Below are 12,910 nucleotides of genomic sequence, written 5' to 3' on the forward strand. Positions count from 1 at the left end.
GGGGGGGGGGGGGGTGGCTCTGTCCAGGCTCTTGGATCAGGCACCGAGATTACTTTCTGAGCATTAATCTCTTTGAGACCAGGCACGCTCTTCCAAGAGATGCCACTTCCATACCGTTCTCCACCAACCAAAGAGGAAGGCATTTTTGTGAGATCTCTTTTTGCCAGCTCGTCCATCAGAGAATATTTATTTGTTCATTAATTTGTTTTATGAACATTGTACGAGTTACACAGTACAGTACCTTCTGATCATTTATTGCCAGGATTTATGCTCCGTGACTTGATGGAAAGAAAGTGCAGCCCCAGCATGGAGCTCCCTCATTCCCTGTGTAAGCAGTTGTGCCGCGATTTACACGGTAGAGACTTTCTTTTTAGACACAGTAATTAGCACTTGTCTCATTTATACATCTCCCTTAACACTGTGTCCCCTTTAAAAATATTTTTATTTAAAATGGCATGCAAGGAAATAGCTCAGCATGCATTAGGGGGAAAAAAGAAGAAGAAACAACAAACCACTGATAAATCCATCTGTTAAAAACCACAGTACACAAATTAAAAGAGTAAGTTAACATTATATGTCTTAATCCCCTAGCGCCATTGTTCGTGCTTACTGTTTCTTGCGGAATATTCAAAAGATATTTTTTCCAGTAGACCAACTCCTTTTAGTTCACACCCTGGAAATGCTTTGCTTGCTTTAAATAGGTCCATTATGCTCTCAAACACCCACATATTTACTGAAGTCCGGCCTTAGTGAAACTAGCTATATGGTTTTCCTTCTCTATTATTTATTTTGTCTTCTCCAACTCTCCCTTCAAACAATTCTTAGTTACCCGAAGATGTACTAAATTCCTCAACAAAGTTTGCCTACTAAATGCAAACTGTGATTCTGCCAGAGCAAGAGGCAGTAACTCAACAGTTCTAAGATTTCTTGCTTAATTCTTAAATGTTTCCCTTCCTCCATCCCTTGTGAGATAGGTGAGAAAAGCAATTGCCCCCACTGCTTAATGCATCACAACTCAGAAACTCACTCCATCCTTGTAATTCTGAATCCCAGCCCCGCTGGCGGTTCCTGGATTTCAGACTCTGAATATGAGTTCAGCACTTTTAAATCAATCACTCTGAACAGTATTTCTGTCACATGGAAACCTTTTCTTCTTTGGCAGAAAAGCTTTCCTGATTTTGACTGCAGCCCTGGAGAGCTGGATAGTCTCATAAATGAAACCAGGATGTAGGAGAAAAATTAAACTAGATATAATTTTCTAACGCTGTCGTTCGAAGAGTCCTCTTCCATCTGCTGTTCGGGAAGACGAAGGCACCTCTGTGCCCTGTAAGATTTTTCAAACAGTTTCCCCATTCCAGGTTAATGGCTTGTTGCAGTTTGACTAGCAAGGGGTTACTTGGCTTAGGTGGAAGTAGAAGGGGGAAGGAAACACTCCTTAGATTCTATTCCTCTAGCTTCCCATTCTCCCTCCAATTATTCAGATGTTTGTAGAATCAAGTTACATCACAAATTTTGCTATTTATTGCTCCTCGCAGGTTACGTTCTTCTCTGACAGTGCTGCTGTTGGGGGAAGGGATAAGTCGGTACCGAGGCCTCTGGGCTTAGCCAGATGGGACAGGGCACAGCAGCTTCGGAAATAATGCTTCTCCCGTTTCACTAGGACAAGTGTAAAACTCAGGCCTTGAAAATCAAGAAATAATGTCAATACCCTGCAAATGGTATAAGAGACCAACTCTTTGGGGGCTTTAAATAATAAGAACTCAACAATTTTTATAATTTTTACTCTTTACAGAGTCAACTATTCCCGACTCTTGGCATGCACCTCCTGTCGACTACCATATATGATCGATTTACCCAAACATCGAGGTAACACAGAAACTAATGCTTCCTATATTCTTAGCTGTCTACTGTGCTCTTCCATGGATACATGCGTCTCCCATCACCTAAAATGATCTAAAATGTATATAGAAATATAGACGGTAAGATATACTGAGAAAAGTGGACAGGGAGGTGCTGATTTCCTCTGCCAGAGTGCGCTGGAGGATACTGACAAATGCCATTTCCTGCCGCTTTTCATACAATGATTATTTCTTATATCTTGATTTCGTCAAAATGCCCCAAATATTTCATATAATCCCTTGGATACGTCAAAATGATTTTATCTATAGATAGCCATTTATTTGTGGACATTCAGTGTGAGATTTCTGACTTCTAAGATATGCTGGCATTAGTAGTTATGGGTATATATGAATAGTGAGGAAGAAAGGTTTCAACATATATGAGCATAACTAGCAAATTTATGGAAATAATATTGCAGTAAGTACATTCATTCACTCAACATTTATCCAGCACATATTTATTGAGTGTTTACTATTACTGAGTGCTGGGCCCTAGGTTAGCTATTGTAATTCACCAGTAGGAGAAACAGACATGGTCCCTGACTTCATGAATTCTGGACATTGGCTTCTTTGAAACAGGAGCACCAGGCTCTTAAATTCTTTAGAGAAACATCGCTGGACTCAATTGCTATAGAATTTGGAAAGTCTAAGTATGCAGCGATAAGCAAATAGCACTAAGGAAAGGCCATATAAGAGGTGTGCTTCAAATGGAAGAAAATCATAGAGCATTCGAGCTAAAAAGTACCTTAAAGATCTTATATCTCAGCCTTCTTATTAGAAGAATGAATTTCTTGTTTATGGTAACACAATGGTTGATGGCTGAGTTGTGTCCATAATACACGTCTCTTGACATCCAGGAAAGGACCTCACCAATCAGTGCACTTTGAACAGTCGTATGATAAATTCCAATTCCAGTGTATTCATTGCACAGGAAAGTGTAGTGGGTTGAATTGTGTTCCCCTCCCCCCCCCAATTCCTATGTTAAAGTCCTACCCTCCGCTATCTTAGAATGTGATCTTATTTGGCATAGAGTCATTGCAGATATAATTAGCTAAATTAAGATGAAGTCATACCGGCATAGGGTGGGCCTCTCCTCTAATATGACTGGAGTCCTTGTCAAAAGGAGAAGTTTGGAAACTGACATGTTCATTGGAAAAAGGCCATGTAAAAATTGGAATTACACTGTTACAAGCCAAGGAATTACCAGGAGGCTAGAAGAGAGGCTGGGAACAGATTTCCCTCATGCCTTCAGAGAGAGCATGAACCGGGAGACACCTTGATCTCAGACTTCTAGCTTCCAGGATGGTGAGACAATTAATTTCTGTTGTTCAAGTCACATACTTTCTGGCACTTCCTTACAAGAATCCTAGGAAGCTAAGACAGAAGCCAATTGTATTTTAGGCTTACTCAGCTTGCTTTTCATTCATCAAACATCTATTTATTGAGCACCTACTACATGCCAAGCACTGCACAAAACAGTGGATGAAGACCCAATCCCTCTCCTCAAAAAATACATGAGTATACCAAAGCATTAAATAATGATGCTGGGTTCCTCCCACCCCAATCTGGGATCCACTTCCATCTGTGTGGTTCTTTCCCAATAAATATGATGTATTCCCCTAATCAACACAGGAAGACTAGATTCCACTTCTATCTTGGGCCTAGCCTCTTCCCTGGAAATATGTGAAACTTGCTTCCCAGACATAGTAATCCTCTCCAATCAGTGAGTCATGGGCTGGGGGTGGGATTGGGGCCAGTGACAATCCCTTAGCGTGCTATTAAACCAAGCATCTCAAATCCACCCACCAGAGGAGTGCACGGAGGCCAGCACTGAGTCCCTGTCATGCTTTATCAGGGCCATAAAGTGAGTATTTAAAATTTTAAAGTTTTCAAATGAAATATACAAAAGTTGATTATTTAGCAGTTTATCAACATTACCCCCCCTGTGGCAAAGGGAACAGACAATAAAATTGTTCAAAAGAGGATTCAAAACTACTTTCTGCCGTTTTACTGCAACTTTAAAGAGGTCTAAAAACAAGTCTCCCAGAAGGCCCCTGGCCGGCTTTGCTGCTTGCACCCCTGAGAGCATGGCTGCATTCCTACAGCTGATGCCGCTGGAGTTGGTCCCTGTCCGTTCCCATGGGGACGGCGCTCTGTCACGCCTTCCAGGGCTGTGCCTGTGACAACCAGAAGCCGGAGCAAATTGCGGGAACTCTGGCCCGCAGAGCCTACAGTGAGACAAATTGTGACTTCGGTTGTCCCCACCTCATAATGACCTGTTGCCTTTCTCCATCTCTCAGCGACCGTCTGCCCCAAAGCTTTCTGTCCCCACTGCCACGATGGCCGCTTTCATGCAAAGAACAGTAAGGATGGAATGAAAGTCAGACACAATGTGGCAAAAGTTATGATCACCCCTTAGTAGTTTCCCTTTATGGGGACGGTAGGATTCCCACATAGGCACGTCAGGAAAGGAGAGAAACAAATTGTGCTTTTCCCAGGTTGTGAGGAACACCACACTATTTATGCTTCTAGAAATCCCACCGGAAGAGCTTGAAAGATGAACTTTTAAGTGAATTTATGAGGGTCTAATTACCCACGGATTTTAGTGCAGTTGCTATTTTTTACTTGAGGCCAGCTCTGTTTAAATCTTACCTTTTTTATCTAGAAAAACAAAATATACAGGCTCATAATGTCCAGAATATCCCTTTTAAATGGCAGAGGATAAGCCAACAGGTCTAGTACATCTGACATCTCTTTAAGGCCTCTTGGCCCTTTTGTGTTTTTGTTTTATTGTCTCTTCTCAGCTGCAAGAGAGCATAATGGGAAATTAAAATGTTCTCCCCTATGGACTTATATTGGACTTCCTGGAATTAAGCGTCTGCTGTGGTGGGTGTGGGACCCCCACTTGCCACTCTGTGGAGGACAATGGCCCCATGTCCAGTTGCACCTAAAGAGTGGCTGACCCAAAGTGAAATACAGACAAAAATCCAAGTTCCAGCACATGGTTATGAGATCACAGAGAGAAGGGAGAAAGTTAAGGATCATATTATTATTAGACTTAGGTACTCATTCACTCAGTCATTTATTTATTCAAAAATGTTTATTGAGCACTTACGGTGGGCTGGGTACTGTGCTAACCTCTAGGGATACGATGTTGCACAAAAGGAGGCGTGCTTACTATCCTCACAGAGCTCGAAGTCTGATGAGAGGGGGTCTCCATCAAAATGATAGAAATAAGTAAGTAAAAGTGCAAATGTGGGTGCCGCGAACAATAATCCTATAGTATTACATGGGCATAGAATGAGCCAGTTTTACCTAGTCTAGGGTGCTGTTCGTGGGAAGAGGGTCTCAGAGGAGCCTTGCCAGAAAAAAAAAATCATCAATGTACTAAGATTTAAAGAACCTGTAGCACTCAATTATTAATAGCCAGAGGTGGAGGTGGGAATTGAAATGGGGTAGAAAACATTCTGGGCAGAGTACAGAAAGAGGTCACGCATCCTTTGTCGAAGGAAGAAGGGCACATTTCAGGAACTCGAAGACCTATGTGCCCGAACACCTGGAGGGAAAGGTGTGAAATGAAGCTGGAGTGTAGCGGGAGGCAGCCAGTCCATGCAGGGCTTGGCAGACCCTACTAAAGCTTTGGAAGTAATCCAAAGAACAATGGAGAGCTACTGAAAGGCTTAAAGGAGAGAAAGTAACATGAGGAGGAAACCATTGTCCTGCTAGGATCAGAAGGAGTTAGCTGCAACCTGCGAAAACTCCCTGCTGCCCCCTAACTCCACCGCCAGCCCAGAGCCACACCTTCTAGAAACCCAGAGTAACTGCAGTTTACCATGGGAGCCCTAAAGGCTCAAATCATTTTATTTTCTTGCACATTGATTGAACAAGGTCATATTCCCCAACAATGGGGACAGCGAACTCTCACTTAAATTGCAGCAATCTGGACTGCATACCTCGCAAGATTAGCCACGACTTGCAGATTTAGAAAACAAAATATTCTTTTTTTTTTTTAAAAGATTTTATTTATTTATTTGACAGAGATAGAGACAGCCAGCGAGAGAGGGAACACAAGCAGGGGGAGTGCGAGAGGAAGAAGCAGGCTCATAGCGGAGGAGCCTGACGTGGGGCTCGATCCCATAACGCCGGGATCACGCCCTGAGCCGAAGGCAGACGCTCAACCGCTGTGCCACCCAGGTGCCCCAAAACAAAATATTCTATTTGGAGTATCTCAGCAGAACCACCTGCTAGGAGAGCAAGTAAAACTTGTTGAGAATATTTCTGTATCACCTTTAATTTACTTCAATCTCTATAGCTAACTTCTAACGCAGTGCATATTCCAGACTATCAAAGATGATCAAAAGTGATAGTAATGTAATGTAAGTTGTTTACCTTCAGAAATAATGAGCTGATTCATAATAACAGAGCAATAACCACACTTCCATGTTACTGGCCAAGAAAACCTGGCTATTACCCAAATTTGGGTAAATCACACCACAAACACATGTTAATTTTGGCTGCCCCTCCTTACTTAACTAAATGTTTATTTCGAATTATCTGAGCTCCCTGCCTTCCTTTTCAGCCCCTCTTCAATACATTGTGGATGGAGGGATCTTTTCAAAACTTGAGTTTGCTCGTGCCATTTTGCCCGTTGCAAAGCCTTTGCTGGTTGCCCCTGTTGAGGGTTGGGCGGAGCATGGCCAAACAGCAGCAGGGTCATGAGGAGGCCCCGTGTGCAGCCCCACCTGTGTCTCCAATTTCATCTGGCCCTGTGCTCCCCACCACTTTCTGTGCCCGGCGCTCAGTGGGAGGGGAAACAGTGCTGTGAACAAGATCCCGCCTCTGTCCTCAAGACTCATGCCGTCCGGTGAGAGATGTTACATGACATGACATGGATTCCATTATTGCTATGTCAATGGGCAACTTTCGACACAGTTAAATGCAGCATGCTAACAGAGCACAAATGACCAACACTTAATCCAGGCTCGTAGTATCTGGGCAAGTTTTCCTGATTCAGCATCCTCTAACACATAGCTTCAGGGATGAAGACCACACAATTGAAAACTTAATTATATGTATTCTGATATAGGCCATTCTTTTTTTTCTTCTTCTTCTCCTATGCTAATCTTGTTTCCCAAATTATACTGTAAACTCCTTGAAGGCAAAGACTATCACTTACACTTATGTATACTGAGCATTGTCCCTATAGTTCTAACCACGTGGTACATACTTCTAAATTATGGTGACCAATTAATAGGACAGTGAATTCTTGCCTCAGAGTGTGAGAGGCAAGGGAGGAGTGGTAAAAGAGCTGGGTACACCAAGTCAACAAGGAATGGAAAGCAGTGGCCATGGGGAAAAGGCTGGCGCAAAGACAAAGCTTTATTGGTACTTTTAATTTTTTTTCCAGTTTAACAGTGATAATGATATAACGACTCTATGATTTAATTGGCAGGTAGGAGCCAGGAAAAGACCTCACTAACTCACACTAATGAGAGGTAGGCCCATTGCAGTCCAATGGAGGTTGCTCTTAGTAATTGATTTTCTATTTTTAAAATATGTGCTTAGCTCACTCTGGCCAACATACACACCAGTTGACTGCAACACAGAATACACTTTGTTCTTTCATTTTGTCAAGTGTGGTTGCATTTTAATTATTTATGATAATACTTAATAGTATATTAGTAAGTGTCCTGTAGTGTGGCATGTAAAAATAATGAAGTCTCAGTAATATGAGAACATGATAGAGCTCTCAGCTATTAAATCTTTGCTGAGAAGTGAAATGAGACTGCGGGGTTCTTTGTGAGAATTGGGGGTTTGCAGATTAGGGAAGTGAAAATTAGCAAAGTTCTTCTGAATTACATTTATGAAGTATGTATATGGTGGTATTTTAAAATGCATTGAATATGACTAATATGTTTGAATATGACAAATATGTTAAGATACATGGTTCTTTTATGTAGACTGCTTAGTAGATAATAAGACTTTAAAAAAAATTAGACCTCAGCTGGTTTTTTCTTGATGGCGTACTTTTATATACTTTATTTTTATTTCTGATTCCCACAAAACACATTCTATCTCCAGATTATTAAGAATAATTTAAGCATGTGAAGGTTTTTTAAATTTCAAATTAATCTTTCTTATGGTTATGGATGGAGTTATAATCATTTCCTGGGGAAAAATAAGATTAATGTTTTAAAAGTTATATAAGACTTCATATTTTTGCTATTGGTATATTTTACATAGTTTTTTTACATAAATATTCTGTTACATCCAACTTTCCAATTCTAAATTCCAGAAATAAATTTTACAAGATTCAGTTGAATAAATGTCTGCCAGAAGACTCCACCAAATTCTACCTCCAAACACCATCCCCCCTGGAAAAAAAGGGGGGGGGGCTTTTTCTCTGCAGCAGGGTCTTTGTTTTTTTCTACCATTTTAGAAGTGCTTGCCCAGTTCCTTTGTCTTGGTAATTGAAAATGTTTCCCAATCCTTTCTGGCCTTCTCTGCAGACCATCTCTTCTCATTCTTTGAATAGCTCCTTCTTCATTTCCTTGCCTTTTTGTCCTCATCCCTGTGTTCTCTCATAGCTCATCCCTCATTCTCCTAAAACTCTTGTTGGCACCATGTTCCTGTTCTAATTGGTTCTATTCCCTCACCCACTAATTTTATGAGTTCTTTTTCTCTCCCACATTCATCAAGGGCTAAAATAAGAGTTTTGTCCTATTACCAAAAGATTGAGAATATCTATGCTCTGAGGTTGTACATTTTAAGTGGCCGGTATTTATGGCACAGTTTGTATCATGACTCTAAGCTAGTTGTTGAGAGAATAGGAATTGAATGTTCATAGTAAGAACACTCATGGAAAGCCTAATCATATTATAAAAATAAAAATCCAGAGATGAAGAGGTCTTGTCTCTACTTTAAGGATTGAGAGCAGAGGCAACCTTGCAAATAAATTTCAAAATTATTAGCCCAGATGAAAATTTTGGCACTGCAGCTCTGTTTATGTGTTTTGTTTACGAAATGAAGAGAATATGTATAAATATATATTTAGTCACTCATAGGGATTACAATTTTTATTTGCTTTATACAAATAGTTGATAGCTTCTCTGGAAACTGGGTTATAAGCACTAATGATACCTGTCATGAATAGGGAAAAGATATGTAGGACATGACATCTAAAGAACATGGCTAGTACATACAACTTAGAAAATATGACATACTAGGTTCCCCAGGAGGAGGCCCCAGGGCCTCAGGTCAATAAGAAGCTCATGTAGGTAGAGAACACAAGGTAAACTATACTTGGGAGAATCCTTCGAGAGGCTTGAAGACGGCCATAGTATCTCTATCATCATATCAGCTGCTGAGGGCAAGTATTTTGTTCTCAGGGCAAGACACTGGCCAGAGTAAAGTGGAACAGAATCAGATTCAGGGCTAGGGTTTCTCAGAATAGGGATTTTCAAGACAGCGGGCAGAAACCAAAACAAAAGCAAACAAGCCTCAGTCGAGGAACTTTGGGCTCATGAGGAAAGGCATTCACTCGGGAGCTCAATGGCCACTGTAGGAGCACTGGGTCCTCGATTTAATTAATAGCACACAAAACATAAGAGCACAGTGGTTAGGGCTGAGGTGATCAGATTCCACTGCACTAAGGCTGTGAGGAAAAAAAATATATTGATGGCTTTGGGAACTATGGTGAGTGTCACCACTCAGGAGAAGTAATTAAGAAACACAGCTGGGTAAGACAGAATCAGAGGCTGACAAGCAGTGATTTCCAAAGTAAAATATCTATGGCTATATATGTATCCATTTAAGTACACAAATAAATATGCATTTATGATAAGTATGCACATATACCAACACAACACAGCTCCTTTCCGTCTTGCATCAGAGGAATTTGTGCCATAAAGGGTCTAGGCTAATATGTAGAAATACCACTCCTCTATATACTCTAAATGCATCCAGACACCTACAAAATTGACATGTTCCACATTCTAGTGCTTTCCAGTTTCAAAGTACACTAGGTACATACTAGAGAACAAAGGAAAGAATTTTTTTTTTTTGAGAACTTCCATTTCTAAGCAACGACAAATCAGATAGCTTGAAAACTCTCCCAGCAACGAAACACCTAGAAATTGTAGCAAAACAAATACATAACATACATGCTCTTAAGTGTATAGGTCAGAAAATTGATTGACAAGCAGTGCAGTGAGCTTCAGCTCAAGCTGATACTTCAGTGCTAGCAGGAAGAGGTTACCAGATTCAGAAACCAAGGAATAAGAGGCAAGGTATGGAAGCCATAGTAAGAGAGAGAGAGAGTAATAACTGAGACCCTGTTTAAAAATCTGAAACCAGACAGCCTAAGTTTAAGAACTCTGCCCACCTGTACAGAAAAATAAGGATGCTTTTCTGTATAAACAGAAGCTCTAAGTGGGAGGGGGAGGGAATTACACACTTGAGAATTTATAATCTTGTTCGTTCCATTAGGCAGATGTGCTCTCAAATTTATACTAGCAGCATGAGCAAAAACCCCCTCAAACTAAGAAATTTACATGTCATGGGTCCAAGCTGGGATGATGCAGACAATCAAACACACACAAAAATGACGAGGGATAGACACACACACCCCAACAGGCTAAATATGATTCTCACAGATAAATCTTTATTCAAAACCAATTCTCACAATTCAGAATTTACAAAACACTCTAGAAAATAATTCACCATGAACAAGAGTGATCACACACAGAAATCAGAGGATTATATTTTTATATGCATCCTACTCTCACATAAGAAGCTTAAATACTATAAAATAATTATGTTTACAATAACTAAATACTTTCAAAAGCAGTGAGAACATGATCCAGGAATAAGGTACTATTAAAAAAGACTAGCCAGCTATTGAAATAATGGAAATAGAAAATGTAAAAATTTTAAATATAGTCCTTAACAATATGTAACTAGTGTTCTATTTAAACACAAGATTAGATCTAGCTAAAGAGAGAATTAGGAAACAGGAGGATAGATCTCTGGAAAATATTTTTATGATGTGGTGTGGAAAGATAAAGAGAAGGATAAAATGGAAGAGAGTTTAAGAGACATAGAGGATCAGGGGCGCCTGGGTGGCACAGCGGTTAAAGCGCCTGCCTTCGGCTCAGGGCGTGATCCCGGCGTTCCGGGATCGAGTCCCACATCAGGCTCCTCTGCTATGAGCCTGCTTCTTCCTCTCCCACTCCCCCTGCTTGTGTTCCCTCTCTCGCTGGCTGTCTCTATCTCTGTCAAATAAATAAATAAAATCTTTAAAAAAAAAAAAATAATAAGAGACATAGAGGATCAAATAAAAAGTCAAACACATATTCTGAAGGAATCCAGAAGAGAACAGGGAGAATGGAGAAGAGACAACGTTGAAACAATAATTGAGAAATTGTTCCAAATTTATATGAATGTGAATTATCAGATTCAAGCAGTACGAGTAATCTCAAACATGATAAATACAATTGAATCCACGCCTAGACACATCATACTGAAACTTCACTACACTAAATTTTTTTAAAAGATTTAATTTATTCATTTGTGGGAGAGAGAAAACACGAGCAGGGGGAGGGTCAGAGGGAGAGGAAGAAGCAGACTCCCCACTGAGCAGGGAGCCTGATGCAGAGCTGATCCCAGGACCCTGAGATCATGATCTGAGCCAAAGTCAAAAGCTTAACCAACTGAGCCACCCAGGCACTGCAGAACACCAAATTTTAAAAAGCTACTTTTGAAAGAATAAAAATATACTGACAACAGAATTATCAATAGCCATACTACCAATCAAAGAAAGGGCTTTCAGTATGTTGAACCCAAATAGTCATCAACTGAAGCTATGCTGTTGTGGCAACTGCAGAGATGGTTGCAGTCTCCACCCAACTTTCAGGTCAAATATCATGACTGATGGTGCCGCACAAACACCGACAAGGTATGAAAAGATGTATTAATCTCAGAATGAGTCTTTCTGCAGAAAATAGACTCCCAGGCAGTTCTGAAAAGAGCCTGAGAGAGTATGGTATGGAGACTGTCTTATGATGGTTACATAGTGAGGGGCTGAGGTGAGGATTTCCTCGCACGATCCAGGGTTTACATGGTTTAAACTTTTTGCGTATGAGGACTGCAGTGTTATGGTTGTAATAAGCCATCATGGGATGCTCTTCATTCTTTCTAGGTTAAAAACAGAACAAACTGGATTGTTAAATAGAAAAACAGTGGAGATGATCACATTTTTCTAAATGGCCTTATATAATAGGTTTCAATCCTTAGAAGCCTTATTTTAATTTATAGTGGGCATATTGACTATTTTAACTGGGGGCAGGGAGGTAAAAATGTCCATCAGATCTTTTTTGCCAAGACAATTTTAGTCCCAAAAATTTAATTTTATTTAACATTGAGGCAGAGTATTTGTCCTCATTATGGGTATTTTCAGGCACTGAGTAATATGGCTATGGGAAATTAAAGCAAGGCAATAGTTTCAATGGTTAAGATGTATCATATCTGTTTGTACTCTACATTATGTTCAACAACTCCTCTAAGATTACAGGTGGGATATCATTGGAATTTAGTGGAATCTTCAAGTATAACTATAATTTGAGCCCCAGTATTGATTAAGGTCATGAAGTTTGCCCATTGACATATCTCAGTAAATGTTAAAGTTAGTTCAGAACCTATGTTATAAAGGCACAAAAACAAATTAGTTTTGTCTTTTTGTGAGATAATTTCTTTTAGTAAGTTTGGATTTCTAACTGGGTTGATATATGGACTTTCGTGTTCATTTTTTGTTTCCTTTACCCTGTATTCAGGGTTTTTTAAATTCAGGGGTTTTTTGTTTGTTTGTTTATTTTTGCAGTTACTGGATATACCTTGGGGAGGTCCTCTCCACCTTGCTTATATTTATATTTCTTCCTCCTTTGAGTTTCATGTTAGTATCATCAGGGTTAGGGGCCTCCCCGTGGCAATGGCTGAATTAATGACAGGGGTATCAT

The 12,910-nt window shown here is 40.2% G+C and overlaps 1 long non-coding RNA gene across 2 annotated transcripts in view; it reads left to right on the forward strand.

The window, feature by feature from the left end:
• LOC103662930 overlaps positions 1–12,910 on the forward strand; it is an 82,975-nt gene that overhangs the window by 5,314 nt on the left and 64,751 nt on the right. For both annotated transcript variants that reach the window (XR_568597.1, XR_568598.1), the window contains exon 2: positions 1,793–1,866. This is a non-coding gene — a long non-coding RNA (uncharacterized LOC103662930). The remainder of the gene's footprint in view (positions 1–1,792; positions 1,867–12,910) is intronic.

The sequence above is a fragment of the Ursus maritimus genome, unplaced genomic scaffold (assembly GCF_017311325.1).
Source record: "Ursus maritimus isolate PB19 unplaced genomic scaffold, ASM1731132v1 scaffold_12, whole genome shotgun sequence".
Taxonomy (NCBI): Eukaryota; Metazoa; Chordata; class Mammalia; order Carnivora; family Ursidae; genus Ursus; species Ursus maritimus.